The sequence below is a fragment of the Pseudophryne corroboree genome, chromosome 4, assembly GCF_028390025.1.
Source record: "Pseudophryne corroboree isolate aPseCor3 chromosome 4, aPseCor3.hap2, whole genome shotgun sequence".
In the NCBI taxonomy this organism is placed as follows: domain Eukaryota; kingdom Metazoa; phylum Chordata; class Amphibia; order Anura; family Myobatrachidae; genus Pseudophryne; species Pseudophryne corroboree.
The window spans coordinates 633,622,972-633,649,523 of NC_086447.1; the positions used below are offsets into that span (position 1 = coordinate 633,622,972).

The following is a 26,552-nucleotide window of genomic DNA, read 5'->3' on the forward strand; positions in this document are numbered from 1 at the left end:
CAATCAAGGTTGCAAAGCGCTCCAGTGGCGCAATTGGTCAGCGCGCGGTACTTATAAAACAGTATTTGTTGAGCAATGCCGAGGTTGTGAGTTCAAGCCTTACCTGGAGCATCTTTGTATACTGTTTTTTTTCCTTTTCTTATGTCATTAGTCATTGATTATAAACTGGTAGCCTTAATATTTAATATGATCTTACAAAGGATGGAAGAAAGAAAGAAAACACACAAACATGATTGTGCATTTAAGTTGTCAGCACACATCTGCTTTGGTTCAAATGCACTGCATATCTTCCTTCAGTCAGCCAACAAAACAGCAATGGAAAAGAATAACATACTGTTGGTAAAGCAGTTGCATCAAATTGATTTTCTGCAATATAGCATGATAATCCATACTGACAGCTCTGGATAGTACCAGCACATTTCTTGCTGGACTTGGTAATGCAAAGAACACAGTAAACAGCTTCACTTTTTCCTCAAAAATAAATAATTGACTATTAAAAACCTAATAGTCTTAAATAAGAACATCAGTAAGCACCACTGGCATAATGGATAAGTCACTGCCCTCCTAAGACAGGGGGTCCAAGTTCCATATGGGGTGGAAGTCATTACAGCAAGTGTCTCATCACTAGAGTTGATATTTTATCCTTGCTTCAACTGTAGAACAGTCTTGCAGTGTTTAGCTTGCAAAAAATGACCACAGAAGCTAAAATATGACATTTATTATTATAACATTGTTGTTGTTTTTTTTTTAAACCTTTTCTATCACAGTGGACAGCTTATTCAAGTGCCATCTGGCATGCATGTTCCTTTGTTGCTCATCATTCATCACCAAAAATGATTTTCTTTTTCAATTCTTATGACTGTACTGATTGCATTGAATAAAATCCACATCTAGCATAACCAATCAATGTTGCAAAGTGCTCCAGTGGCGCAATTGGTCAGCGCGCGGTACTTATAAGACAGTATCTGTTGAGCAATGCCGAGGTTGTGAGTTCAAGCCTCACCTGGAGCATCTTTGTGTACTGTTTTTTTCCTTTTCTTATGTCATTAGTCATTGATTATAAACTGCTACCTTAATATTTAATATGATATTACAAAGGATGGAAGAAAGAAAGAAAAAACACAAACATGATTGTGCATTTAACTTGTCAGCACACATCTGCTTTGGTTCAAATGCACTGCATATCTTCCTTCAGTCAGCCAACAAAACAGCAATGGAAAAGAATAACATACTGTTGGTAAAGCAGTTGCATCAAATTGATTTTCTGCAATATAGCATGATAATCCATACTGACAGCTCTGGATAGTACCAGCACATTTCTTGCTGGACTTGGTAATGCAAAGAACACAGTAAACAGCTTCACTTTTTCCTCAAAAATAAATAATTGACTATTATAAACCTAACAGTCTTAAATAAGGACATCAGTAAGCACCACTGGCATAATGGATAAGGCACTGTTCTCCTAAGCCAGTGGTTGTGGGTTTAAGTCCCGTCAGAGTTGGAAGTCATTACAGCAAGTGTCTCATCACTAGAGTTGATATTTTATCCTTGCTTCAACTGTAGAACAGTCTTGCAGTGTTTAGCTTGCAAAAAATGACCACAGAAGCTAAAATATGACATTAATTATGCTAACATTGTTGTTGTTGTTTTTTAAACCTTTTCTATCACCATGGACAGCTTATTCAAGTGCTTCTAGCATGCATGTTCCTTTGTTGCTCATCATTCATCACCAAAAATGATTTTCATTTTCAATTCTTATGACTGTACTGATTGTATTGAATAAAATCCACATCTAGCATAACCAACTAACGCTGCAAAGTGCTCCAGTGGCGCAATTGGTCTGCGCGCGGTACTTATAAAACAGTATCTGTTGAGCAATGCCGAGGTTGTGAGTTCAAGCCTCACCTGGAGCATCTTTGTATACTGTTTTTTTTCCTTTTCTTATGTCATTACGCATTGATTATAAACTGCTATCTTAATATTTAATATGATATTACAAAGGATGGAAGAAAGAAAGAAAAAACACAAACATGATTGTGCATTTAACTTGTCAGCACACATCTGCTTTGGTTCAAATGCACTGCATATCTTCCTTCAGTCAGCCAACAAAACAGCAATGGAAAAGATTAACATACTGTTGGTAAAGCAGTTGCATCAAATTGATTTTCTGCAATATAGCATGATAATCCATACTGACAGCTCTGGATAGTACCAGCACATTTCTTGCTGGACTTGGTAATGCAAAGAACACAGTAAACAGCTTCACTTTTTCCTCAAAAATAAATAATTGACTATTAAAAACCTAATAGTCTTAAATAAGAACATCAGTAAGCACCACTGGCATAATGGATAAGTCACTGCCCTCCTAAGACAGGGGGTCCAAGTTCCATATGGGGTGGAAGTCATTACAGCAAGTGTCTCATCACTAGAGTTGATATTTTATCCTTGCTTCAACTGTAGAACAGTCTTGCAGTGTTTAGCTTGCAAAAAATGACCACAGAAGCTAAAATATGACATTTATTATGATAACATTGTTGTTGTTGTTTTTTAAACCTTTTCTATCACAGTGGACAGCTTATTCAAGTGCCATCTGGCATGCATGTTCCTTTGTTGCTCATCATTCATCACCAAAAATGATTTTCTTTTTCAATTCTTATGACTGTACTGATTGCATTGAATAAAATCCACATCTAGCATAACCAATCAATGTTGCAAAGTGCTCCAGTGGCGCAATTGGTCAGCGCGCGGTACTTATAAGACAGTATCTGTTGAGCAATGCCGAGGTTGTGAGTTCAAGCCTCACCTGGAGCATCTTTGTGTACTGTTTTTTTCCTTTTCTTATTTCATTAGTCATTGATTATAAACTGCTACCTTAATATTTAATATGATATTACAAAGGATGGAAGAAAGAAAGAAAAAACACAAACATGATTGTGCATTTAACTTGTCAGCACACATCTGCTTTGGTTCAAATGCACTGCATATCTTCCTTCAGTCAGCCATCAAAACAGCAATGGAAAAGAATAACATACTGTTGGTAAAGCAGTTGCATCAAATTGATTTTCTGCAATATAGCATGATAATCCATACTGACAGCTCTGGATAGTACCAGCACATTTCTTGCTGGACTTGGTAATGCAAAGAACACAGTAAACAGCTTCACTTTTTCCTCAAAAATAAATAATTGACTATTAAAAACCTAACAGTCTTAAATAAGGACATCAGTAAGCACCACTGGCATGATGGATAAGGCACTGTTCTCCTAAGCCAGTGGTTGTGGGTTTAAGTCCCGTCTGAGTTGGAAGTCATTACAGCAAGTGTCTCATCACTTGAGTTGATATTTTATCCTTGCTTCAACTGTAAAACAGTCTTGCAGTGTTTAGCTTGTAAAAAATGACCACAGAAGCTAAAATATGACATTAATTATGATAACATTGTTGTTGTTGTTTTTTAAACCTTTTCTATCACAGTGGACAGCTTATTCAAGTGCCATCTGGCATGCATGTTCCTTTGTTGCTCATCATTCATCACCAAAAATGATTTTCTTTTTCAATTCTTATGACTGTACTGATTGCATTGAATAAAATCCACATCTAGCATAACCAATCAAGGTTGCAAAGCGCTCCAGTGGCGCAATTGATCAGCGCGCGGTACTTATAAAACAGTATTTGTTGAGCAATGCTGAGGTTGTGAGTTCAAGCCTTACCTGGAGCATCTTTGTATACTGTTTTTTTTCCTTTTCTTATGTCATTAGTCATTGATTATAAACTGGTAGCCTTAATATTTAATATGATCTTACAAAGGATGGAAGAAAGAAAGAAAACACACAAACATGATTGTGCATTTAAGTTGTCAGCACACATCTGCTTTGGTTCAAATGCACTGCATATCTTCCTTCAGTCAGCCAACAAAACAGCAATGGAAAAGAATAACATACTGTTGGTAAAGCAGTTGCATCAAATTGATTTTCTGCAATATAGCATGATAATCCATACTGACAGCTCTGGATAGTACCAGCACATTTCTTGCTGGACTTGGTAATGCAAAGAACACAGTAAACAGCTTCACTTTTTCCTCAAAAATAAATAATTGACTATTAAAAACCTAATAGTCTTAAATAAGAACATCAGTAAGCACCACTGGCATAATGGATAAGTCACTGCCCTCCTAAGACAGGGGGTCCAAGTTCCATATGGGGTGGAAGTCATTACAGCAAGTGTCTCATCACTAGAGTTGATATTTTATCCTTGCTTCAACTGTAGAACAGTCTTGCAGTGTTTAGCTTGCAAAAAATGACCACAGAAGCTAAAATATGACATTTATTATGATAACATTGTTGTTGTTTTTTTTTAAACCTTTTCTATCACAGTGGACAGCTTATTCAAGTGCCATCTGGCATGCATGTTCCTTTGTTGCTCATCATTCATCACCAAAAATGATTTTCTTTTTCAATTCTTATGACTGTACTGATTGCATTGAATAAAATCCACATCTAGCATAACCAATCAATGTTGCAAAGTGCTCCAGTGGCGCAATTGGTCAGCGCGCGGTATTTATAAGACAGTATCTGTTGAGCAATGCCGAGGTTGTGAGTTCAAGCCTCACCTGGAGCATCTTTGTGTACTGTTTTTTTCCTTTTCTTATGTCATTAGTCATTGATTATAAACTGCTACCTTAATATTTAATATGATATTACAAAGGATGGAAGAAAGAAAGAAAAAACACAAACATGATTGTGCATTTAACTTGTCAGCACACATCTGCTTTGGTTCAAATGCACTGCATATCTTCCTTCAGTCAGCCATCAAAACAGCAATGGAAAAGAATAACATACTGTTGGTAAAGCAGTTGCATCAAATTGATTTTCTGCAATATAGCATGATAATCCATACTAACAGCTCTGGATAGTACCAGCACATTTCTTGCTGGACTTGGTAATGCAAAGAACACAGTAAACAGCTTCACTTTTTCCTCAAAAATAAATAATTGACTATTAAAAACCTAATAGTCTTAAATAAGAACATCAGTAAGCACCACTGGCATAATGGATAAGTCACTGCCCTCCTAAGACAGGGGGTCCAAGTTCCATATGGGGTGGAAGTCATTACAGCAAGTGTCTCATCACTAGAGTTGATATTTTATCCTTGCTTCAACTGTAGAACAGTCTTGCAGTGTTTAGCTTGCAAAAAATGACCACAGAAGCTAAAATATGACATTTATTATGATAACATTGTTGTTGTTTTTTTTTAAACCTTTTCTATCACAGTGGACAGCTTATTCAAGTGCCATCTGGCATGCATGTTCCTTTGTTGCTCATCATTCATCACCAAAAATGATTTTCTTTTTCAATTCTTATGACTGTACTGATTGCATTGAATAAAATCCACATCTAGCATAACCAATCAATGTTGCAAAGTGCTCCAGTGGCGCAATTGGTCAGCGCGCGGTACTTATAATAACAGTATCTGTTGAGCAATGCCGAGGTTGTGAGTTCAAGCCACACCTGGAGCATCTTTGTGTACTGTTTTTTTCCTTTTCTTATGTCATTAGTCATTGATTATAAACTGCTACCTTAATATTTAATATGATATTACAAAGGATGGAAGAAAGAAAGAAAAAACACAAACATGATTGTGCATTTAACTTGTCAGCACACATCTGCTTTGGTTCAAATGCACTGCATATCTTCCTTCAGTCAGCCATCAAAACAGCAATGGAAAAGAATAACATACTGTTGGTAAAGCAGTTGCATCAAATTGATTTTCTGCAATATAGCATGATAATCCATACTGACAGCTCTGGATAGTACCAGCACATTTCTTGCTGGACTTGGTAATGCAAAGAACACAGTAAACAGCTTCACTTTTTCCTCAAAAATAAATAATTGACTATCAAAAACCTAACAGTCTTAATTAAGGACATCAGTAAGCACCACTGGCATAATGGATAAGGCACTGTTCTCCTAAGCCAGTGGTTGTGGGTTTAAGTCCCGTCTGAGTTGGAAGTCATTACAGCAAGTGTCTCATCACTTGAGTTGATATTTTATCCTTGCTTCAACTGTAAAACAGTCTTGCAGTGTTTAGCTTGTAAAAAATGACCACAGAAGCTAAAATATGACATTAATTATGATAACATTGTTGTTGTTGTTTTTTAAACCTTTTCTATCACAGTGGACGGCTTATTCAAGTGCCATCTGGCATGCATGTTCCTTTGTTGCTCATCATTCATCACCAAAAATGATTTTCTTTTTCAATTCTTATGACTGTACTGATTGCATTGAATAAAATCCACATCTAGCATAACCAATTAATGCTGCAAAGTGCTCCAGTGACGCAATTGGTCAGCGCGCGGTACTTATAAGACAGTATCTGTTGAGCAATGCCGAGGTTGTGAGTTCAAGCCTCACCTAGAGCAGCTTTGTATAGTTTTTTTTTTCCTTTTTTTATGTCATTAGTCATTGATTATAAACTGCTACCTTAATATTTAATATGATATTACAAAGGATGGAAGAAAGAAAGAAAACACACAAACATGATTGTGCATTTAAGTTGTCAGTACACATCTTCTTTGGTTCAAATGCACTGCATATCTTCCATCAGTCAGCCAACAAAACAGCAATGGAAAAGATTAACATACTGTTGGTAAAGCAGTTGCATCAAATTGATTTTCTGCAATATAGCATGATAATCCATACTGACAGCTCTGGATAGTACCAGCACATTTCTTGCTGGACTTGGTAATGCAAAGAACACAGTAAACAGCTTCACTTTTTCCTCAAAAATAAATAATTGACTATTAAAAACCTAATAGTCTTAAATAAGAACATCAGTAAGCACCACTGGCATAATGGATAAGTCACTGCCCTCCTAAGACAGGGGGTCCAAGTTCCATATGGGGTGGAAGTCATTACAGCAAGTGTCTCATCACTAGAGTTGATATTTTATCCTTGCTTCAACTGTAGAACAGTCTTGCAGTGTTTAGCTTGCAAAAAATGACCACAGAAGCTAAAATATGACATTTATTATGATAACATTGTTGTTGTTTTTTTTTAAACCTTTTCTATCACAGTGGACAGCTTATTCAAGTGCCATCTGGCATGCATGTTCCTTTGTTGCTCATCATTCATCACCAAAAATGATTTTCTTTTTCAATTCTTATGACTGTACTGATTGCATTGAATAAAATCCACATCTAGCATAACCAAAAAATGTTGCAAAGTGCTCCAGTGGCGCAATTGGTCAGCGCGCGGTACTTATAAAACAGTATCTGTTGAGCAATGCCGAGGTTGTGAGTTCAAGCCTCACCTGGAGCATCTTTGTGTAGTTTTTTTCCTTTTCTTATGTCATTAGTCATTGATTATAAACTGCTACCTTAATATTTAATATGATCTTACAAAGGATGGAAGAAAGAAAGAAAACACACAAACATGATTGTGCATTTAACTTGTCAGCACACATCTGCTTTGGTTCAAATGCACTGCATATCTTCCTTCAGTCAGCCAACAAAACAGCAATGGAAAAGATTAACATACTGTTGGTAAAGCAGTTGCATCAAATTGATTTTCTGCAATATAGCATGATAATCCATACTGACAGCTCTGGATAGTACCAGCACATTTCTTGCTGGACTTGATAATGCAAAGAACACAGTAAACAGCTTCACTTTTTCCTCAAAAATAAATAATTGACTATTAAAAACCTAATAGTCTTAAATAAGAACATCAGTAAGCACCACTGGCATAATGGATAAGTCACTGCCCTCCTAAGACAGGGGGTCCAAGTTCCATATGGGGTGGAAGTCATTACAGCAAGTGTCTCATCACTAGAGTTGATATTTTATCCTTGCTTCAACTGTAGAACAGTCTTGCAGTGTTTAGCTTGCAAAAAATGACCACAGAAGCTAAAATATGACATTTATTATGATAACATTGTTGTTGTTTTTTTTTAAACCTTTTCTATCACAGTGGACAGCTTATTCAAGTGCCATCTGGCATGCATGTTCCTTTGTTGCTCATCATTCATCACCAAAAATGATTTTCTTTTTCAATTCTTATGACTGTACTGATTGCATTGAATAAAATCCACATCTAGCATAACCAATCAATGTTGCAAAGTGCTCCAGTGGCGCAATTGGTCAGCGCGCGGTATTTATAAGACAGTATCTGTTGAGCAATGCCGAGGTTGTGAGTTCAAGCCTCACCTGGAGCATCTTTGTGTACTGTTTTTTTCCTTTTCTTATGTCATTAGTCATTGATTATAAACTGCTACCTTAATATTTAATATGATATTACAAAGGATGGAAGAAAGAAAGAAAAAACACAAACATGATTGTGCATTTAACTTGTCAGCACACATCTGCTTTGGTTCAAATGCACTGCATATCTTCCTTCAGTCAGCCATCAAAACAGCAATGGAAAAGAATAACATACTGTTGGTAAAGCAGTTGCATCAAATTGATTTTCTGCAATATAGCATGATAATCCATACTGACAGCTCTGGATAGTACCAGCACATTTCTTGCTGGACTTGGTAATGCAAAGAACACAGTAAACAGCTTCACTTTTTCCTCAAAAATAAATAATTGACTATTAAAAACCTAACAGTCTTAAATAAGGACATCAGTAAGCACCACTGGCATAATGGATAAGGCACTGTTCTCCTAAGCCAGTGGTTGTGGGTTTAAGTCCCGTCTGAGTTGGAAGTCATTACAGCAAGTGTCTCATCACTTGAGTTGATATTTTATCCTTGCTTCAACTGTAAAACAGTCTTGCAGTGTTTAGCTTGTAAAAAATGACCACAGAAGCTAAAATATGACATTAATTATGATAACATTGTTGTTGTTGTTTTTTAAACCTTTTCTATCACAGTGGACAGCTTATTCGAGTGCCATCTGGCATGCATGTTCCTTTGTTGCTCATCATTCATCACCAAAAATGATTTTCTTTTTCAATTCTTATGACTGTACTGATTGCATTGAATAAAATCCACATCTAGCATAACCAATCAAGGTTGCAAAGCGCTCCAGTGGCGCAATTGGTCAGCGCACGGTACTTATAAAACAGTATTTGTTGAGCAATGCCGAGGTTGTGAGTTCAAGCCTTACCTGGAGCATCTTTGTATACTGTTTTTTTTCCTTTTCTTATGTCATTAGTCATTGATTATAAACTGGTAGCCTTAATATTTAATATGATCTTACAAAGGATGGAAGAAAGAAAGAAAACACACAAACATGATTGTGCATTTAAGTTGTCAGCACACATCTGCTTTGGTTCAAATGCACTGCATATCTTCCTTCAGTCAGCCAACAAAACAGCAATGGAAAAGAATAACATACTGTTGGTAAAGCAGTTGCATCAAATTGATTTTCTGCAATATAGCATGATAATCCATACTGACAGCTCTGGATAGTACCAGCACATTTCTTGCTGGACTTGGTAATGCAAAGAACACAGTAAACAGCTTCACTTTTTCCTCAAAAATAAATAATTGACTATTAAAAACCTAATAGTCTTAAATAAGAACATCAGTAAGCACCACTGGCATAATGGATAAGTCACTGCCCTCCTAAGACAGGGGGTCCAAGTTCCATATGGGGTGGAAGTCATTACAGCAAGTGTCTCATCACTAGAGTTGATATTTTATCCTTGCTTCAACTGTAGAACAGTCTTGCAGTGTTTAGCTTGCAAAAAATGACCACAGAAGCTAAAATATGACATTTATTATGATAACATTGTTGTTGTTTTTTTTTAAACCTTTTCTATCACAGTGGACAGCTTATTCAAGTGCCATCTGGCATGCATGTTCCTTTGTTGCTCATCATTCATCACCAAAAATGATTTTCTTTTTCAATTCTTATGACTGTACTGATTGCATTGAATAAAATCCACATCTAGCATAACCAATCAATGTTGCAAAGTGCTCCAGTGGCGCAATTGGTCAGCGCGCGGTACTTATAATAACAGTATCTGTTGAGCAATGCCGAGGTTGTGAGTTCAAGCCACACCTGGAACATCTTTGTGTACTGTTTTTTTCCTTTTCTTATGTCATTAGTCATTGATTATAAACTGCTACCTTAATATTTAATATGATATTACAAAGGATGGAAGAAAGAAAGAAAAAACACAAACATGATTGTGCATTTAACTTGTCAGCACACATCTGCTTTGGTTCAAATGCACTGCATATCTTCCTTCAGTCAGCCATCAAAACAGCAATGGAAAAGAATAACATACTGTTGGTAAAGCAGTTGCATCAAATTGATTTTCTGCAATATAGCATGATAATCCATACTGACAGCTCTGGATAGTACCAGCACATTTCTTGCTGGACTTGGTAATGCAAAGAACACAGTAAACAGCTTCACTTTTTCCTCAAAAATAAATAATTGACTATTAAAAACCTAACAGTCTTAATTAAGGACATCAGTAAGCACCACTGGCATAATGGATAAGGCACTGTTCTCCTAAGCCAGTGGTTGTGGGTTTAAGTCCCGTCTGAGTTGGAAGTCATTACAGCAAGTGTCTCATCACTTGAGTTGATATTTTATCCTTGCTTCAACTGTAAAACAGTCTTGCAGTGTTTAGCTTGTAAAAAATGACCACAGAAGCTAAAATATGACATTAATTATGATAACATTGTTGTTGTTGTTTTTTAAACCTTTTCTATCACAGTGGACGGCTTATTCAAGTGCCATCTGGCATGCATGTTCCTTTGTTGCTCATCATTCATCACCAAAAATGATTTTCTTTTTCAATTCTTATGACTGTACTGATTGCATTGAATAAAATCCACATCTAGCATAACCAATTAATGCTGCAAAGTGCTCCAGTGACGCAATTGGTCAGCGCGCGGTACTTATAAGACAGTATCTGTTGAGCAATGCCGAGGTTGTGAGTTCAAGCCTCACCTAGAGCAGCTTTGTATAGTTTTTTTTTTCCTTTTTTTATGTCATTAGTCATTGATTATAAACTGCTACCTTAATATTTAATATGATATTACAAAGGATGGAAGAAAGAAAGAAAACACACAAACATGATTGTGCATTTAAGTTGTCAGTACACATCTGCTTTGGTTCAAATGCACTGCATATCTTCCATCAGTCAGCCAACAAAACAGCAATGGAAAAGATTAACATACTGTTGGTAAAGCAGTTGCATCAAATTGATTTTCTGCAATATAGCATGATAATCCATACTGACAGCTCTGGATAGTACCAGCACATTTCTTGCTGGACTTGGTAATGCAAAGAACACAGTAAACAGCTTCACTTTTTCCTCAAAAATAAATAATTGACTATTAAAAACCTAATAGTCTTAAATAAGAACATCAGTAAGCACCACTGGCATAATGGATAAGTCACTGCCCTCCTAAGACAGGGGGTCCAAGTTCCATATGGGGTGGAAGTCATTACAGCAAGTGTCTCATCACTAGAGTTGATATTTTATCCTTGCTTCAACTGTAGAACAGTCTTGCAGTGTTTAGCTTGCAAAAAATGACCACAGAAGCTAAAATATGACATTTATTATGATAACATTGTTGTTGTTGTTTTTTAAACCTTTTCTATCACAGTGGACAGCTTATTCAAGTGCCATCTGGCATGCATGTTCCTTTGTTGCTCATCATTCATCACCAAAAATGATTTTCTTTTTCAATTCTTATGACTGTACTGATTGCATTGAATAAAATCCACATCTAGCATAACCAATCAATGTTGCAAAGTGCTCCAGTGGCGCAATTGGTCAGCGCGCGGTACTTATAAAACAGTATCTGTTGAGCAATGCCGAGGTTGTGAGTTCAAGCCTCACCTGGAGCATCTTTGTGTACTGTTTTTTTCCTTTTCTTATGTCATTAGTCATTGATTATAAACTGCTACCTTAATATTTAATATGATATTACAAAGGATGGAAGAAAGAAAGAAAAAACACAAACATGATTGTGCATTTAACTTGTCAGCACACATCTGCTTTGGTTCAAATGCACTGCATATCTTCCTTCAGTCAGCCATCAAAACAGCAATGGAAAAGAATAACATACTGTTGGTAAAGCAGTTGCATCAAATTGATTTTCTGCAATATAGCATGATAATCCATACTGACAGCTCTGGATAGTACCAGCACATTTCTTGCTGGACTTGGTAATGCAAAGAACACAGTAAACAGCTTCACTTTTTCCTCAAAAATAAATAATTGACTATTAAAAACCTAATAGTCTTAAATAAGAACATCAGTAAGCACCACTGGCATAATGGATAAGTCACTGCCCTCCTAAGACAGGGGGTCCAAGTTCCATATGGGGTGGAAGTCATTACAGCAAGTGTCTCATCACTAGAGTTGATATTTTATCCTTGCTTCAACTGTAGAACAGTCTTGCAGTGTTTAGCTTGCAAAAAATGACCACAGAAGCTAAAATATGACATTTATTATGATAACATTGTTGTTGTTTTTTTTTAAACCTTTTCTATCACAGTGGACAGCTTATTCAAGTGCCATCTGGCATGCATGTTCCTTTGTTGCTCATCATTCATCACCAAAAATGATTTTCTTTTTCAATTCTTATGACTGTACTGATTGCATTGAATAAAATCCACATCTAGCATAACCAATCAATGTTGCAAAGTGCTCCAGTGGCGCAATTGGTCAGCGCGCGGTACTTATAAGACAGTATCTGTTGAGCAATGCCGAGGTTGTGAGTTCAAGCCTCACCTGGAGCATCTTTGTGTACTGTTTTTTTCCTTTTCTTATGTCATTAGTCATTGATTATAAACTGCTACCTTAATATTTAATATGATATTACAAAGGATGGAAGAAAGAAAGAAAAAACACAAACATGATTGTGCATTTAACTTGTCAGCACACATCTGCTTTGGTTCAAATGCACTGCATATCTTCCTTCAGTCAGCCATCAAAACAGCAATGGAAAAGAATAACATACTGTTGGTAAAGCAGTTGCATCAAATTGATTTTCTGCAATATAGCATGATAATCCATACTGACAGCTCTGGATAGTACCAGCACATTTCTTGCTGGACTTGGTAATGCAAAGAACACAGTAAACAGCTTCACTTTTTCCTCAAAAATAAATAATTGACTATTAAAAACCTTACAGTCTTAAATAAGGACATCAGTAAGCACCACTGGCATAATGGATAAGGCACTGTTCTCCTAAGCCAGTGGTTGTGGGTTTAAGTCCCGTCTGAGTTGGAAGTCATTACAGCAAGTGTCTCATCACTTGAGTTGATATTTTATCCTTGCTTCAACTGTAAAACAGTCTTGCAGTGTTTAGCTTGTAAAAAATGACCACAGAAGCTAAAATATGACATTAATTATGATAACATTGTTGTTGTTGTTTTTTAAACCTTTTCTATCACAGTGGACAGCTTATTCAAGTGCCATCTGGCATGCATGTTCCTTTGTTGCTCATCATTCATCACCAAAAATGATTTTCTTTTTCAATTCTTATGACTGTACTGATTGCATTGAATAAAATCCACATCTAGCATAACCAATCAAGGTTGCAAAGCGCTCCAGTGGCGCAATTGGTCAGCGCGCGGTACTTCTAAAACAGTATTTGTTGAGCAATGCCGAGGTTGTGAGTTCAAGCCTTACCTGGAGCTTCTTTGTATACTGTTTTTTTTCCTTTACTTATGTCATTAGTCATTGATTATAAACTGGTAGCCTTAATATTTAATATGATCTTACAAAGGATGGAAGAAAGAAAGAAAACACACAAACATGATTGTGCATTTAAGTTGTCAGCACACATCTGCTTTGGTTCAAATGCACTGCATATCTTCCTTCAGTCAGCCAACAAAACAGCAATGGAAAAGAATAACATACTGTTGGTAAAGCAGTTGCATCAAATTGATTTTCTGCAATATAGCATGATAATCCATACTGACAGCTCTGGATAGTACCAGCACATTTCTTGCTGGACTTGATAATGCAAAGAACACAGTAAACAGCTTCACTTTTTCCTCAAAAATAAATAATTGACTATTAAAAACCTAATAGTCTTAAATAAGAACATCAGTAAGCACCACTGGCATAATGGATAAGTCACTGCCCTCCTAAGACAGGGGGTCCAAGTTCCATATGGGGTGGAAGTCATTACAGCAAGTGTCTCATCACTAGAGTTGATATTTTATCCTTGCTTCAACTGTAGAACAGTCTTGCAGTGTTTAGCTTGCAAAAAATGACCACAGAAGCTAAAATATGACATTTATTATGATAACATTGTTGTTGTTTTTTTTTAAACCTTTTCTATCACAGTGGACAGCTTATTCAAGTGCCATCTGGCATGCATGTTCCTTTGTTGCTCATCATTCATCACCAAAAATGATTTTCTTTTTCAATTCTTATGACTGTACTGATTGCATTGAATAAAATCCACATCTAGCATAACCAATCAATGTTGCAAAGTGCTCCAGTGGCGCAATTGGTCAGCGCGCGGTACTTATAAGACAGTATCTGTTGAGCAATGCCGAGGTTGTGAGTTCAAGCCTCACCTGGAGCATCTTTGTGTACTGTTTTTTTCCTTTTCTTATGTCATTAGTCATTGATTATAAACTGCTACCTTAATATTTAATATGATATTACAAAGGATGGAAGAAAGAAAGAAAAAACACAAACATGATTGTGCATTTAACTTGTCAGCACACATCTGCTTTGGTTCAAATGCACTGCATATCTTCCTTCAGTCAGCCATCAAAACAGCAATGGAAAAGAATAACATACTGTTGGTAAAGCAGTTGCATCAAATTGATTTTCTGCAATATAGCATGATAATCCATACTGACAGCTCTGGATAGTACCAGCACATTTCTTGCTGGACTTGGTAATGCAAAGAACACAGTAAACAGCTTCACTTTTTCCTCAAAAATAAATAATTGACTATTAAAAACCTTACAGTCTTAAATAAGGACATCAGTAAGCACCACTGGCATAATGGATAAGGCACTGTTCTCCTAAGCCAGTGGTTGTGGGTTTAAGTCCCGTCTGAGTTGGAAGTCATTACAGCAAGTGTCTCATCACTTGAGTTGATATTTTATCCTTGCTTCAACTGTAGAACAGTCTTGCAGTGTTTAGCTTGTAAAAAATGACCACAGAAGCTAAAATATGACATTAATTATGATAACATTGTTGTTGTTGTTTTTTAAACCTTTTCTATCACAGTGGACAGCTTATTCAAGTGCCATCTGGCATGCATGTTCCTTTGTTGCTCATCATTCATCACCAAAAATGATTTTCTTTTTCAATTCTTATGACTGTACTGATTGCATTGAATAAAATCCACATCTAGCATAACCAATCTAGGTTGCAAAGCGCTCCAGTGGCGCAATTGGTCAGCACGCGGTACTTCTAAAACAGTATTTGTTGAGCAATGCCGAGGTTGTGAGTTCAAGCCTTACCTGGAGCTTCTTTGTATACTGTTTTTTTTCCTTTACTTATGTCATTAGTCATTGATTATAAACTGGTAGCCTTAATATTTAATATGATCTTACAAAGGATGGAAGAAAGAAAGAAAACACACAAACATGATTGTGCATTTAAGTTGTCAGCACACATCTGCTTTGGTTCAAATGCACTGCATATCTTCCTTCAGTCAGCCAACAAAACAGCAATGGAAAAGAATAACATACTGTTGGTAAAGCAGTTGCATCAAATTGATTTTCTGCAATATAGCATGGTAATCCATACTGACAGCTCTGGATAGTACCAGCACATTTCTTGCTGGACTTGATAATGCAAAGAACACAGTAAACAGCTTCACTTTTTCCTCAAAAATAAATAATTGACTATTAAAAACCTAATAGTCTTAAATAAGAACATCAGTAAGCACCACTGGCATAATGGATAAGTCACTGCCCTCCTAAGACAGGGGGTCCAAGTTCCATATGGGGTGGAAGTCATTACAGCAAGTGTCTCATCACTAGAGTTGATATTTTATCCTTGCTTCAACTGTAGAACAGTCTTGCAGTGTTTAGCTTGCAAAAAATGACCACAGAAGCTAAAATATGACATTTATTATGATAACATTGTTGTTGTTTTTTTTTAAACCTTTTCTATCACAGTGGACAGCTTATTCAAGTGCCATCTGGCATGCATGTTCCTTTGTTGCTCATCATTCATCACCAAAAATGATTTTCTTTTTCAATTCTTATGACTGTACTGATTGCATTGAATAAAATCCACATCTAGCATAACCAATCAATGTTGCAAAGTGCTCCAGTGGCGCAATTGGTCAGCGCGCGGTACTTATAAGACAGTATCTGTTGAGCAATGCCGAGGTTGTGAGTTCAAGCCTCACCTGGAGCATCTTTGTGTACTGTTTTTTTCCTTTTCTTATGTCATTAGTCATTGATTATAAACTGCTACCTTAATATTTAATATGATATTACAAAGGATGGAAGAAAGAAAGAAAAAACACAAACATGATTGTGCATTTAACTTGTCAGCACACATCTGCTTTGGTTCAAATGCACTGCATATCTTCCTTCAGTCAGCCATCAAAACAGCAATGGAAAAGAATAACATACTGTTGGTAAAGCAGTTGCATCAAATTGATTTTCTGCAATATAGCATGATAATCCATACTGACAGCTCTGGATAGTACCAGCACATTTCTTGCTGGACTTGGTAATGCAAAGAACACAGTAAACAGCTTCACTTTTTCCTCAAAAATAAATAATTGACTATTAAAAACCTAACAGTCTTAAATAAGGACATCAGTAAGCACCACTGGCATAATGGATAAGGCACTGTTCTCCTAAGCCAGTGGTTGTGGGTTTAAGTCCCGTCTGAGTTGGAAGTCATTACAGCAAGTGTCTCATCACTTGAGTTGATATTTTATCCTTGCTTCAACTGTAAAACAGTCTTGCAGTGTTTAGCTTGTAAAAAATGACCACAGAAGCTAAAATATGACATTAATTATGATAACATTGTTGTTGTTGTTTTTTAAACCTTTTCTATCACAGTGGACAGCTTATTCAAGTGCCATCTGGCATGCATGTTCCTTTGTTGCTCATCATTCATCACCAAAAATGATTTTCTTTTTCAATTCTTATGACTGTACTGATTGCATTGAATAAAATCCACATCTAGCATAACCAATCAAGGTTGCAAAGCGCTCCAGTGGCGCAATTGGTCAGTGCGCGGTACTTATAAAACAGTATTTGTTGAGCAATGCCGAGGTTGTGAGTTCAAGCCTTACCTGGAGCATCTTTGTATACTGTTTTTTTTCCTTTTCTTATGTCATTAGTCATTGATTATAAACTGCTACCTTAATATTTAATATGATATTACAAAGGATGGAAGAAAGAAAGAAAACACACAAACATGATTGTGCATTTAAGTTGTCAGCACACATCTGCTTTGGTTCAAATGCACTGCATATCTTCCTTCAGTCAGCCAACAAAACAGCAATGGAAAAGAATAACATACTGTTGGTAAAGGAGTTGCATCAAATTGATTTTCTGCAATATAGCATGATAATCCATACTGACAGCTCTGGATAGTACCAGCACATTTCTTGCTGGACTTGGTAATGCAAAGAACACAGTAAACAGCTTCACTTTTTCCTCAAAAATAAATAATTGACTATTATAAACCTAACAGTCTTAAATAAGGACATCAGTAAGCACCACTGGCATAATGGATAAGGCACTGTTCTCCTAAGCCAGTGGTTGTGGGTTTAAGTCCCGTCAGAGTTGGAAGTCATTACAGCAAGTGTCTCATCACTTGAGTTGATATTTTATCCTTGCTTCAACTGTAAAACAGTCTTGCAGTGTTTAGCTTGTAAAAAATGACCACAGAAGCTAAAATATGACATTAATTATGATAACATTGTTGTTGTTGTTTTTTAAACCTTTTCTATCACAGTGGACAGCTTATTCAAGTGCCATCTGGCATGCATGTTCCTTTGTTGCTCATCATTTATCACCAAAAATTATTTTCTTATTCAATTCTTATGACTGTACTGATTGTATTGAATAAAATCCACATCTAGCATAACCAATTAATGCTGCAAAGTGCTCCAGTGGCGCAATTGGTCAGCGCGCGGTACTTATAAGACAGTATCTGTTGAGCAATGCCGAGGTTGTGAGTTCAAGCCTCACCTAGAGCAGCTTTGTATAATTTATTTTTTTCCTTTTTTTATGTCATTAGTCATTGATTATAAACTGCTACCTTAATATTTAATATGATATTACAAAGGATGGAAGAAAGAAAGAAAGAAAACACACAAACATGATTGTGCATTTAAGTTGTCAGCACACATCTGCTTTGGTTCAAATGCACTGCATATCTTCCTTCAGTCAGCCAACAAAACAGCAATGGAAAAGATTAACATACTGTTGGTAAAGCAGTTGCATCAAATTGATTTTCTGCAATATAGCATGATAATCCATACTGACAGCTCTGGATAGTAATAGCACATTTCTTGCTGGACTTGGTAATGCAAAGAACACAGTAAACAGCTTCACTTTTTTTCAAAAATAAATAATTGACTATTAAAAACCTATCAGTCTTAAATAAGGACATCAGTAAGCACCACTGGCATAATGGATAAGGCACTGTTCTCCTAAGCCAGTGGTTGTGGGTTTAAGTCCCGTCTGAGTTGGAAGTCATTACAGCAAGTGTCTCATCACTTGAGTTGATATTTTATCCTTGCTTCAACTGTAAAAATGTCTTGCAGTGTTTAGCTTGTAAAAAATGACCACAGAAGCTAAAATATGACATTAATTATGCTAACATTGTTGTTGTTGTTTTTTAAACCTTTTCTATCACCGTGGACAGCTTATTCAAGTGCTTCTAGCATGCATGTTCCTTTGTTGCTCATCATTCATCACCAAAAATGATTTTCATTTTCAATTCTTATGACTGTACTGATTGTATTGAATAAAATCCACATCTAGCATAACCAACTAACGCTGCAAAGTGCTCCAGTGGCGCAATTGGTCAGCGCGCGGTACTTATAAGACAGTATCTGTTGAGCAATGCCGAGGTCGTGAGTTCAAGCCTCACCTGGAGCATCTTTGTATACTGTTTCTTTCCTTTTCTTATGTCATTAGTCATTGATTATAAACTGCTACCTTAATATTTAATATGATATTACAAAGGATGGAAGAAAGAAAGAAAAAACACAAACATGATTGTGCATTTAACTTGTCAGCACACATCTGCTTTGGTTCAAATGCACTGCATATCTTCCTTCAGTCAGCCAACAAAACAGCAATGGAAAAGATTAACATACTGTTGGTAAAGCAGTTGCATCAAATTGATTTTCTGCAATATAGCATAATAATCCATACTGACAGCTCTGGATAGTACCAGCACATTTCTTGCTGGACTTGGTAATGCAAAGAACACAGTAAACAGCTTCACTTTTTCCTCAAAAATAAATAATTGACTATTAAAAACCTAATAGTCTTAAATAAGAACATCAGTAAGCACCACTGGCATAATGGATAAGTCACTGCCCTCCTAAGACATGGGGTCCAAGTTCCATATGGGGTGGAAGTCATTACAGCAAGTGTCTCATCACTAGAGTTGATATTTTATCCTTGCTTCAACTGTAGAACAGTCTTGCAGTGTTTAGCTTGCAAAAAATGACCACAGAAGCTAAAATATGACATTTATTATGATAACATTGTTGTTGTTTTTTTTTAAACCTTTTCTATCACAGTGGACAGCTTATTCAAGTGCTTCTAGCATGCATGTTCCTTTGTTGCTCATCATTCATCACCAAAAATGATTTTCTTTTTCAATTCTTATGACTGTACTGATTGCATTGAATAAAATCCACATCTAGCATAACCAATAAATGTGGCAAAGTGCTCCAGTGGCGCAATTGGTCAGCGCGCGGTACTTATAAGACAGTATCTGTTGAGCAATGCCGAGGTTGTGAGTTCAAGCCTCACCTGGAGCATCTTTGTGTACTGTTTTTTTCCTTTTCTTATGTCATTAGTCATTGATTATAAACTGCTACCTTAATATTTAATATGATATTACAAAGGATGGAAGAAAGAAAGAAAAAACACAAACATGATTGTGCATTTAACTTGTCAGCACACATCTGCTTTGGTTCAAATGCACTGCATATCTTCCTTCAGTCAGCCATCAAAACAGCAATGGAAAAGAATAACATACTGTTGGTAAAGCAGTTGCATCAAATTGATTTTCTGCAATATAGCATGATAATCCATACTGACAGCTCTGGATAGTACCAGCACATTTCTTTCTGGACTTGGTAATGCAAAGAACACAGTAAACAGCTTCACTTTTTCCTCAAAAATAAATAATTGACTATTAAAAACCTAACAGTCTTAAATAAGGACATCAGTAAGCACCACTGGCATAATGGATAAGGCACTGTTCTCCTAAGCCAGTGGTTGTGGGTTTAAGTCCCGTCTGAGTTGGAAGTCATTACAGCAAGTGTCTCATCACTTGAGTTGATATTTTATCCTTGCTTCAACTGTATAACAGTCTTGCAGTGTTTAGCTTGTAAAAAATGACCACAGAAGCTAAAATATGACATTAATTATGATAACATTGTTGTTGTTGTTTTTTAAACCTTTTCTATCACAGTGGACAGCTTATTCAAGTGCCATCTGGCATGCATGTTCCTTTGTTGCTCATCATTTATCACCAAAAATTATTTTCTTTTTCAATTCTTATGACTGTACTGATTGTATTGAATAAAATCCACATCTAGCATAACCAATTAATGCTGCAAAGTGCTCCAGTGGCGCAATTGGTCAGCGCGCGGTACTTATAAGACAGTATCTGTTGAGCAATGCCGAGGTTGTGAGTTCAAGCCTCACCTAGAGCAGCTTTGTATAGTTTTTTTTTTTCCTTTTTTTATGTCATTAGTCATTGATTATAAACTGCTACCTTAATATTTAATATGATATTACAAAGGATGGAAGAAAGAATGAAAAAACACAAACATGATTGTGCATTTAAGTTGTCAGCACACATCTGCTTTGGTTCAAATGCACTGCATATTTTCCTTCAGTCAGCCAATAAAACAGCAATGGAAAAGATTAACATACTGTTGGTAAAGCAGTTGCATCAAATTGATTTTCTGCAATATAGCATGATAATCCATACTTACAGCTCTGGATAGTACCAGCACATTTCTTGCTGGACTTGGTAATGCAAAGAACACAGTAAACAGCTTCACTTTTTCCTCAAAAATAAATAATTGACTATTAAAAACCTAACAGTCTTAAATAAGAACATCAGTAAGCACCACTGGCATAATGGATAAGTCACCGCCCTCCTAAGCGAGGGGGTCCAAGTCCCATATGGGGTGGAAGTATTACAGCAAGTGTCTCATCACTAGAGTTGATATTTTATCCTTGCTTCAACTGTAAAACAGTCTTGCAGTGTTTAGCTTGTAAAAAATGACCACAGAAGCTAAAATATGACATTAATTATGATAACATTGTTGTTGTTGTTGTTTTTTAAACATTTTCTATCACCGTGGACAGCTTATTCAAGTGCCATCTGGCATGCATGTTCCTTTGTTGCTCATCATTCATCACCAAAAATGATTTTCTTTTTCAATTCTTATGACTGTACTGATTGTATTGAATAAAATCCACATCTAGCATAACCAATTAATGCTGCAAAGTGCTCCAGTGGCGCAATTGGTCAGTGCGTGGTACTTATAAGACAGTATCTGTTCAGCAATGCCGAGGTTGTGAGTTCAAGCCTCACCTGGAGCATCTTTGTATACTGTTTTTTTTTCCTTTTCTTGTGTCATTAGTCATTGATTATAAACTGCTACCTTAATATTTAATATGATATTACAAAGGATGGAAGAAAGAAAGAAAAAACACAAACATGATTGTGCATTTAAGTTGTCAGCACACATCTGCTTTGGTTCAAATGCACTGCATATCTTTCTTCAGTCAGCCAACAAAACAGCAATGGAAAAGATTAACATACTGTTGGTAAAGCAGTTGCATCAAATTGATTTTCTGCAATATAGCATGATAATCCATACTGACAGCTCTGGATAGTACCAGCACATTTCTTGCTGGACTTGGTAATGCAAAGAACACAGTAAACAGCTTCACTTTTTCCTCAAAAATAAATAATTGACTATTAAAAACCTAACAGTCTTAAATAAGAACATCAGTAAGCACCACTGGCATAATGGATAAGTCACTGCCCTCCTAAGCCAGGGGGTCCAAGTCCTATATGGGGTTGAAGTCAATACAGCAAGTGTCTCATCACTAGAGTTGATATTTTATCCTTGCTTCAACTGTAAAACAGTCTTGCAGTGTTTAGCTTGTAAAAAATGACCACAGAAGCTAAAATATGACATTAATTATGATAACATTGTTGTTGTTGTTTTTTAAACCTTTTCTATCACCGTAGACAGCTTATTCAAGTGCCATCTGGCATGCATGTTCCTTTGTTGCTCATCATTCATCACCAAAAATGATTTTCTTTTTCAATTCTTATGACTGTACTGATTGTATTGAATAAAATCCACATCTAGCATAACCAATGAATGCTGCAAAGTGCTCCAGTGGCGCAATTGGTCAGCACGCGGTACTAATAAGACAGTATCAGTTGAGCAATGCCGAGGTTGTGAGTTCAAGCCTCACCTGGAGCATATTTGTATACTGTTTTCTTTTCCTTTTCTTATGTCATTAGTCATTGATTATAAACTGCTACCTTAATATTTAATATGATATTACAAAGGATGGAAGAAAGAAAGAAAAAACACAAACATGATTGTGCATTTAAGTTGTCAGCACACATCTGCTTTGGTTCAAATGCACTGCATATCTTCCTTCAGTCAGCCAACAAAACAGCAATGGAAAAGATTAACATACTGTTGGTAAAGCAGTTGCATGAAATTGATTTTCTGCAATATAGCATGATAATCCATACTGACAGCTCTGGATAGTACCAGCACATTTCTTGCTGGACTTGGTAATGCAAAGAACACAGTAAACAGCTTCACTTTTTCCTCAAAAATAAATAATTGACTATTAAAAACCTAACAGTCTTAAATAAGAACATCAGTAAGCACCACTGGCATAATGGGTAAGGCACTGTTCTCCTAAGCAAGTGGTTGTGGGTTTAAGTCCCGTCTGAGTTGGAAGTCATTACAGCAAGTGTCTCATCACTTGAGTTGATATTTTATCCTTGCTTCAACTGTATAACAGTCTTGCAGTGTTTAGCTTGTAAAAAATGACCACAGAAGCTAAAATATGACATTAATTATGATAACATTGTTGTTGTTGTTGTTGTTTTTTAAACCTTTTCTATCACAGTGGACAGCTTATTCAAGTGCCATCTGGCATGCATGTTCCTTTGTTGCTCATCATTTATCACCAAAAATTATTTTCTTTTTCAATTCTTATGACTGTACTGATTGTATTGAATAAAATCCACATCTAGCATAACCAATTAATGCTGCAAAGTGCTCCAGTGGCACAATTGGTCAGCGCGCGGTACTTATAAGACAGTATCTGTTGAGCAATGCCGAGGTTGTGAGTTCAAGCCTCACCTAGAGCAGCTTTGTATAGTTTTTTTTTCCTTTTTTTATGTCATTAGTCATTGATTATAAACTGCTACCTTAATATTTAATATGATATTACAAAGGATGGAAGAAAGAATGAAAAAACACAAACATGATTGTGCATTTAAGTTGTCAGCACACATCTGCTTTGGTTCAAATGCACTGCATATTTTCCTTCAGTCAGCCAATAAAACAGCAATGGAAAAGATTAACATACTGTTGGTAAAGCAGTTGCATCAAATTGATTTTCTGCAATATAGCATGATAATCCATACTTACAGCTCTGGATAGTACCAGCACATTTCTTGCTGGACTTGGTAATGCAAAGAACACAGTAAACAGCTTCACTTTTTCCTCAAAAATAAATAATTGACTATTAAAAACCTAACAGTCTTAAATAAGAACATCAGTAAGCACCACTGGCATAATGGATAAGTCACCGCCCTCCTAAGCCAGGGGGTCCAAGTCCCATATGGGGTGGAAGTATTACAGCAAGTGTCTCATCACTAGAGTTGATATTTTATCCTTGCTTCAACTGTAAAACAGTCTTGCAGTGTTTAGCTTGTAAAAAATGACCACAGAAGCTAAAATATGACATTAATTATGATAACATTGTTGTTGTTGTTGTTTTTTAAACATTTTCTATCACCGTGGACAGCTTATTCAAGTGCCATCTGGCATGCATGTTCCTTTGTTGCTCATCATTCATCACCAAAAATGATTTTCTTTTTCAATTCTTATGACTGTACTGATTGTATTGAATAAAATCCACATCTAGCATAACCAATTAATGCTGCAAAGTGCTCCAGTGGCGCAATTGGTCAGCACGCGGTACTAATAAGACAGTATCTGTTCAGCAATGCCGAGGTTGTGAGTTCAAGCCTCACCTGGAGCATCTTTGTATACTGTTTTCTTTTCCTTTTCTTATGTCATTAGTCATTGATTATAAACTGCTACCTTAATATTTAATATGATATTACAAAGGATGGAAGAAAGAAAGAAAAAACACAAACATGATTGTGCATTTAAGTTGTCAGCACACATCTGCTTTGGTTCAAATGCACTGCATATCTTCCTTCAGTCAGCCAACAAAACAGCAATGGAAAAGATTAACATACTGTTGGTAAAGCAGTTGCATGAAATTGATTTTCTGCAATATAGCATGATAATCCATACTGACAGCTCTGGATAGTACCAGCACATTTCTTGCTGGACTTGGTAATGCAAAGAACACAGTAAACAGCTTCACTTTTTCCTCAAAAATAAATAATTGACTATTAAAAACCTAACAGTCTTAAATAAGAACATCAGTAAGCACCACTGGCATAATGGATAAGTCACTGCCCTCCTAAGCCAGGGGGTCCAAGTCCCATATGGGGTGGAAGTCATTACAGCAAGTGTCTCATCACTAGAGTTGATATTTTATCCTTGCTTCAACTGTAAAACAGTCTTGCAGTGTTTAGCTTGTAAAAAATGACCACAGAAGCTAAAATATGACATTAATTATGATAACATTGTTGTTGTTGTTGTTTTTTAAACATTTTCTATCACCGTGGACAGCTTATTCAAGTGCCATCTGGCATGCATGTTCCTTTGTTGCTCATCATTGATCACCAAAAATGATTTTCTTTTTCAATTCTTATGACTGTACTGATTGTATTGAATAAAATCCACATCTAGCATAACCAATTAATGCTGCAAAGTGCTCCAGTGGCGCAATTGGTCAGTGCGCGGTACTTATAAGACAGTATCTGTTCAGAAATGCCGAGGTTGTGAGTTCAAGCCTCACCTGGAGCATCTTTGTATACTGTTTTTTTTTCCTTTTCTTGTGTCATTAGTCATTGATTATAAACTGCTACCTTAATATTTAATATGATATTACAAAGGATGGAAGAAAGAAAGAAAAAACACAAACATGATTGTGCATTTAAGTTGTCAGCACACATCTGCTTTGGTTCAAATGCACTGCATATCTTTCTTCAGTCAGCCAACAAAACAGCAATGGAAAAGATTAACATACTGTTGGTAAAGCAGTTGCATCAAATTGATTTTCTGCAATATAGCATGATAATCCATACTGACAGCTCTGGATAGTACCAGCACATTTCTTGCTGGACTTGGTAATGCAAAGAACACAGTAAACAGCTTCACTTTTTCCTCAAAAATAAATAATTGACTATTAAAAACCTAACAGTCTTAAATAAGAACATCAGTAAGCACCACTGGCATAATGGATAAGTCACTGCCCTCCTAAGCCAGGGGGTCCAAGTCCCATATGGGGTGGAAGTCATTACAGCAAGTGTCTCATCACTAGAGTTGATATTTTATCCTTGCTTCAACTGTAAAACAGTCTTGCAGTGTTTAGCTTGTAAAAAATGACCACAGAAGCTAAAATATGACATTAATTATGATAACATTGTTGTTGTTGTTGTTTTTTAAACATTTTCTATCACCGTGGACAGCTTATTCAAGTGCCATCTGGCATGCATGTTCCTTTGTTGCTCATCATTGATCACCAAAAATGATTTTCTTTTTCAATTCTTATGACTGTACTGATTGTATTGAATAAAATCCACATCTAGCATAACCAATTAATGCTGCAAAGTGCTCCAGTGGCGCAATTGGTCAGTGCGCGGTACTTATAAGACAGTATCTGTTCAGAAATGCCGAGGTTGTGAGTTCAAGCCTCACCTGGAGCATCTTTGTATACTGTTTTTTTTTCCTTTTCTTGTGTCATTAGTCATTGATTATAAACTGCTACCTTAATATTTAATATGATATTACAAAGGATGGAAGAAAGAAAGAAAAAACACAAACATGATTGTGCATTTAAGTTGTCAGCACACATCTGCTTTGGTTCAAATGCACTGCATATCTTTCTTCAGTCAGCCAACAAAACAGCAATGGAAAAGATTAACATACTGTTGGTAAAGCAGTTGCATCAAATTGATTTTCTGCAATATAGCATGATAATCCATACTGACAGCTCTGGATAGTACCAGCACATTTCTT

At 36.2% G+C, this 26,552-nt stretch overlaps 23 non-coding genes across 23 annotated transcripts; all 23 read left to right on the forward strand.

Annotated features, from left to right (window-relative positions):
- The first annotated feature begins 18 nt into the window (after positions 1 to 18).
- TRNAI-UAU (transfer RNA isoleucine (anticodon UAU)) lies at positions 19 to 111 on the forward strand. The gene is given in 2 exon segments: positions 19 to 56; positions 76 to 111. It is a non-coding gene; the product is annotated as a tRNA-Ile (tRNA).
- Positions 112 to 918: 807 nt separating this feature from the next.
- Positions 919 to 1,011, forward strand: TRNAI-UAU (transfer RNA isoleucine (anticodon UAU)). Its single transcript is given in 2 exon segments — positions 919 to 956; positions 976 to 1,011. It is a non-coding gene; the product is annotated as a tRNA-Ile (tRNA).
- Positions 1,012 to 1,820: 809 nt separating this feature from the next.
- TRNAI-UAU (transfer RNA isoleucine (anticodon UAU)) lies at positions 1,821 to 1,913 on the forward strand. Its single transcript is given in 2 exon segments — positions 1,821 to 1,858; positions 1,878 to 1,913. It is a non-coding gene; the product is annotated as a tRNA-Ile (tRNA).
- Positions 1,914 to 2,718: 805 nt separating this feature from the next.
- Positions 2,719 to 2,811, forward strand: TRNAI-UAU (transfer RNA isoleucine (anticodon UAU)). The gene is given in 2 exon segments: positions 2,719 to 2,756; positions 2,776 to 2,811. It is a non-coding gene; the product is annotated as a tRNA-Ile (tRNA).
- Positions 2,812 to 4,520: 1,709 nt separating this feature from the next.
- Positions 4,521 to 4,613, forward strand: TRNAI-UAU (transfer RNA isoleucine (anticodon UAU)). Its single transcript is given in 2 exon segments — positions 4,521 to 4,558; positions 4,578 to 4,613. It is a non-coding gene; the product is annotated as a tRNA-Ile (tRNA).
- Positions 4,614 to 7,219: 2,606 nt separating this feature from the next.
- On the forward strand, positions 7,220 to 7,312 carry TRNAI-UAU (transfer RNA isoleucine (anticodon UAU)). The gene is given in 2 exon segments: positions 7,220 to 7,257; positions 7,277 to 7,312. It is a non-coding gene; the product is annotated as a tRNA-Ile (tRNA).
- An 802-nt stretch (positions 7,313 to 8,114) lies between these two features.
- On the forward strand, positions 8,115 to 8,207 carry TRNAI-UAU (transfer RNA isoleucine (anticodon UAU)). Its single transcript is given in 2 exon segments — positions 8,115 to 8,152; positions 8,172 to 8,207. It is a non-coding gene; the product is annotated as a tRNA-Ile (tRNA).
- Positions 8,208 to 9,017: 810 nt separating this feature from the next.
- TRNAI-UAU (transfer RNA isoleucine (anticodon UAU)) lies at positions 9,018 to 9,110 on the forward strand. Its single transcript is given in 2 exon segments — positions 9,018 to 9,055; positions 9,075 to 9,110. It is a non-coding gene; the product is annotated as a tRNA-Ile (tRNA).
- Positions 9,111 to 11,718: 2,608 nt separating this feature from the next.
- Positions 11,719 to 11,811, forward strand: TRNAI-UAU (transfer RNA isoleucine (anticodon UAU)). Its single transcript is given in 2 exon segments — positions 11,719 to 11,756; positions 11,776 to 11,811. It is a non-coding gene; the product is annotated as a tRNA-Ile (tRNA).
- Positions 11,812 to 12,615: 804 nt separating this feature from the next.
- TRNAI-UAU (transfer RNA isoleucine (anticodon UAU)) lies at positions 12,616 to 12,708 on the forward strand. Its single transcript is given in 2 exon segments — positions 12,616 to 12,653; positions 12,673 to 12,708. It is a non-coding gene; the product is annotated as a tRNA-Ile (tRNA).
- An 810-nt stretch (positions 12,709 to 13,518) lies between these two features.
- On the forward strand, positions 13,519 to 13,611 carry TRNAR-UCU (transfer RNA arginine (anticodon UCU)). Its single transcript is given in 2 exon segments — positions 13,519 to 13,556; positions 13,576 to 13,611. It is a non-coding gene; the product is annotated as a tRNA-Arg (tRNA).
- Positions 13,612 to 14,417: 806 nt separating this feature from the next.
- Positions 14,418 to 14,510, forward strand: TRNAI-UAU (transfer RNA isoleucine (anticodon UAU)). The gene is given in 2 exon segments: positions 14,418 to 14,455; positions 14,475 to 14,510. It is a non-coding gene; the product is annotated as a tRNA-Ile (tRNA).
- Positions 14,511 to 15,320: 810 nt separating this feature from the next.
- TRNAR-UCU (transfer RNA arginine (anticodon UCU)) lies at positions 15,321 to 15,413 on the forward strand. The gene is given in 2 exon segments: positions 15,321 to 15,358; positions 15,378 to 15,413. It is a non-coding gene; the product is annotated as a tRNA-Arg (tRNA).
- An 806-nt stretch (positions 15,414 to 16,219) lies between these two features.
- Positions 16,220 to 16,312, forward strand: TRNAI-UAU (transfer RNA isoleucine (anticodon UAU)). The gene is given in 2 exon segments: positions 16,220 to 16,257; positions 16,277 to 16,312. It is a non-coding gene; the product is annotated as a tRNA-Ile (tRNA).
- Positions 16,313 to 18,026: 1,714 nt separating this feature from the next.
- On the forward strand, positions 18,027 to 18,119 carry TRNAI-UAU (transfer RNA isoleucine (anticodon UAU)). Its single transcript is given in 2 exon segments — positions 18,027 to 18,064; positions 18,084 to 18,119. It is a non-coding gene; the product is annotated as a tRNA-Ile (tRNA).
- Positions 18,120 to 18,933: 814 nt separating this feature from the next.
- Positions 18,934 to 19,026, forward strand: TRNAI-UAU (transfer RNA isoleucine (anticodon UAU)). Its single transcript is given in 2 exon segments — positions 18,934 to 18,971; positions 18,991 to 19,026. It is a non-coding gene; the product is annotated as a tRNA-Ile (tRNA).
- Positions 19,027 to 19,829: 803 nt separating this feature from the next.
- On the forward strand, positions 19,830 to 19,922 carry TRNAI-UAU (transfer RNA isoleucine (anticodon UAU)). The gene is given in 2 exon segments: positions 19,830 to 19,867; positions 19,887 to 19,922. It is a non-coding gene; the product is annotated as a tRNA-Ile (tRNA).
- Positions 19,923 to 20,732: 810 nt separating this feature from the next.
- Positions 20,733 to 20,825, forward strand: TRNAI-UAU (transfer RNA isoleucine (anticodon UAU)). Its single transcript is given in 2 exon segments — positions 20,733 to 20,770; positions 20,790 to 20,825. It is a non-coding gene; the product is annotated as a tRNA-Ile (tRNA).
- Positions 20,826 to 21,633: 808 nt separating this feature from the next.
- TRNAI-UAU (transfer RNA isoleucine (anticodon UAU)) lies at positions 21,634 to 21,726 on the forward strand. Its single transcript is given in 2 exon segments — positions 21,634 to 21,671; positions 21,691 to 21,726. It is a non-coding gene; the product is annotated as a tRNA-Ile (tRNA).
- An 806-nt stretch (positions 21,727 to 22,532) lies between these two features.
- TRNAI-AAU (transfer RNA isoleucine (anticodon AAU)) lies at positions 22,533 to 22,625 on the forward strand. The gene is given in 2 exon segments: positions 22,533 to 22,570; positions 22,590 to 22,625. It is a non-coding gene; the product is annotated as a tRNA-Ile (tRNA).
- Positions 22,626 to 24,342: 1,717 nt separating this feature from the next.
- TRNAI-AAU (transfer RNA isoleucine (anticodon AAU)) lies at positions 24,343 to 24,435 on the forward strand. The gene is given in 2 exon segments: positions 24,343 to 24,380; positions 24,400 to 24,435. It is a non-coding gene; the product is annotated as a tRNA-Ile (tRNA).
- Positions 24,436 to 25,244: 809 nt separating this feature from the next.
- Positions 25,245 to 25,337, forward strand: TRNAI-UAU (transfer RNA isoleucine (anticodon UAU)). The gene is given in 2 exon segments: positions 25,245 to 25,282; positions 25,302 to 25,337. It is a non-coding gene; the product is annotated as a tRNA-Ile (tRNA).
- Positions 25,338 to 26,146: 809 nt separating this feature from the next.
- Positions 26,147 to 26,239, forward strand: TRNAI-UAU (transfer RNA isoleucine (anticodon UAU)). Its single transcript is given in 2 exon segments — positions 26,147 to 26,184; positions 26,204 to 26,239. It is a non-coding gene; the product is annotated as a tRNA-Ile (tRNA).
- The last annotated feature ends 313 nt before the right edge of the window (positions 26,240 to 26,552 follow it).